The following is a 3,007-nucleotide window of genomic DNA, read 5'->3' on the forward strand; positions in this document are numbered from 1 at the left end:
AGTTCTTGCTTTCAATGGCTGCTGTGCATGGCTGTGGCTTTGAAGTGATTGATCACCTTCCTTATTCTCCTGATTTGACCTCATCTGACTATCATCTGTTTCCCAACATGTAAAAACACTTGGCTGGGAACCAGTATTGCCGTGATGACAATGTCATATCTGCTCGATGACTTTTTTGACCAACAGAACGAAAGCTTCTTCACCAATGTGATTCAAGCATTGCATCACCAATGGAAGAAGTGTGTGGACTGCAAATAGGACTATGTTGAAAAATAAATTTCATTTTGTCACATTCCATAAAAATACCTTGGTCAACCTATGAACTTTTCAGCTGGTTAGACAGCAACCTCTTTGGGTGTTGCCTACATATCTAATCTATTTTACGATTTTTTGATGAGCCTTTGATGAGATATTCTTTCTGCAGGTAATCTTTGACAGTCTTTAGCACTACCCAATGAAAAGTACCAAGTGAACTTTGCTAAATCTTTCTGTGATCAGGAAGGGATCTTAAATTAAGTGGTATGCAAAGTTGTTTTCATTCTCATCCTGAGAGCCTTGTATGTTTATTTTTATACTTGTGCTGAAAAGGTTGTCTTATAAGTAATCATAGTCATCTGTGATCTAAGTATGTCTTTTATTATGACAAGACCAATGTTCTAGAAACCTTTTTTGCAACTGAAGATACCACAGACGAAGTTTTTGTGTAAATGAAAGAAATGGGTTAGCATTACTGCAGAAAATGTAGGATTATGTTTGGAAACAGTATTTACAAACAAAAATCCCAAGGAATTGTGTGAAATTTAAAGATTTTTTTTTGCATGTAGTATTTGAGACCTTCTATATTGACAATAGTCACTCAATGAGAAACAAAGCATCAATAAACATTGGTAAGATTTGGTGGCTCTTGATTTTTAAAAATAATTTCTATATTTAACAGGAACCATTTTCATGAACTTTTTCAAAAGAAATGTGTCTGTTTTTTATATAATTCCATTTATGTCTAGAATGCTTGATTGTGGGTATTAAATTGATCTGTGTACTATTAGACTGATTTCATTGAGAGAATGAAATGTAAGTTTGACCTCAACAGAATTTGAACACAGAATGTAAAAAAACCATTACTAAAAATAAAGATCTTTTTATCCACTGCTTTAATAATTCTAATCCCAAATGATTAGAGTCATTGATTTTATTACTGCATAATGCAATGATCACACTGCATTACATATGTTAAGAGAACATGTTTTTGAAGAAGCTATATGGAGACAAACCACTGTTTCTCATACTGGGAAAGGGCTATAGGAGAAGGGAAGGGGTCTGTTAAGATTGATAAAATGGTCAACAAATTGCCATGGGTAATAAAATCAAAATGATTTTCAACTTGTTCAATACTATGGTGAAGGAAAATAGAATTATACAAATGAAAACTTTTTGTCTTTTGAATTATAGAAAAGAGAAAAAAGCACTTCACTAATATATTTTATTGTGAATATTTGCCAATATGAGAATTTGAGGGCTAAACTATTATTACAGCCATTGAGCTATGGCTGTGTTATTTCTTAACTTCTAGTTAGCACTGACTGGGCAGAAGTATAGTCAAAATGACCACATTTCCTTTCCTCAAGAATATTGACTCAAAGACTACATTATACAATAAGTTCATTTATAAAACGGTAGGATGTTATTTGAGTGAGATTTCGCTACCACCTTTACCAGTTTAACTATATAAAGATTTTTCTTGAATGCTTTTCGTGTGTAGTTGAGTAAGGTACATAACTCTGTTTATATCAATCTTATTTCCTTGTCTCGTATCCAAGTAAATTAATAGTAAAGCAGCCAGCTTTAAAAAAGCTGACCACATAATATATCCTGTTGTTATATTTGGCTATAATACAGTGAAAAGAAGAAAATATCAAAATGAGCAAAAATAGTGTTGTTTATGTTCATACTTGACTTAGTTTCGCCTCCAAATATTCTTCACGAAAACTGATCCAAGGGACGTAACTCTGAACCTTACTAAATAGAAGAAACATTCTTTTAGAAGACTTTCAGAGCCACAACAGTAATTTCAAAACATTGGATGGTCATTAAGTTCACCAACGTTATCCAAACGGTACACATAAAACTGTTTTGCATCAACCTAGTAATCACCTTAAATAGTTGCGACCACATGTAAGCATGCAATCTTATCACATAACAATGACTAATGTGCAAATGTTTAGCGACCTATTATTTTAGCTTAAATTCTGCCAGGATTTACTTTCTTTTTCATGCTTTCAGGGTCGATAAAATAAGTACCTGTTGAGTACAGTAGTAGATGAAATCGATATGCACTTCCCCACCAAATTTCGGACCCTGCGCCGATAGTAGAAAGAATTATACAATAAATATAACACCATTAAAGAACTAAAGTAAATTGATTAAATTTGAAGGAAAATAAAATAACACTAAAATAGCATTTTTATCAACAGTGTAAATATGGTAAAAATGAAAAAAATTCCGTTCAGTCGGCATTGTCAAGTTGTTAATCTGAAACACAACTCGTAGTTAATTTTGTGAATCAGGATAACTGAAGATTAGTTTTGCTTCTGAAAAAATATTTTAGAAATTCAGTCTTGTGAAATAATTTATCTGTTACCTAAGGTATGACTATTTTAATAGAGAGAAATAGACACACACGTGTGTGTGTGTGTATATATGTATGTGTGTGTGTTTGTGTATCATCATCATCATCATCATCGTTTAACGTCCGCTTTCCATGCTAGCATGGGTTGGACGATTTGACTGAGGACTGGTGAAACCGGATGGCAACACCAGGCTCCAATCTAATTTGGCAGAGTTTCTACAGCTGGATGCCCTTCCTAACGCCAACCACTCAGAGTGTAGTGGGTGCTTTTACGTGTCACCCGCACGAAAACGGCCATGCTCGAAATGATGTCTTTTATGTGCCACCCGCACAAGAGCCAGTCCAGGGGCACTGGCAACGATCTCGCTCGAAAACCCTACA

This window comes from Octopus bimaculoides, chromosome 4 (genome assembly GCF_001194135.2).
Source record: "Octopus bimaculoides isolate UCB-OBI-ISO-001 chromosome 4, ASM119413v2, whole genome shotgun sequence".
In the NCBI taxonomy this organism is placed as follows: Eukaryota; Metazoa; Mollusca; class Cephalopoda; order Octopoda; family Octopodidae; genus Octopus; species Octopus bimaculoides.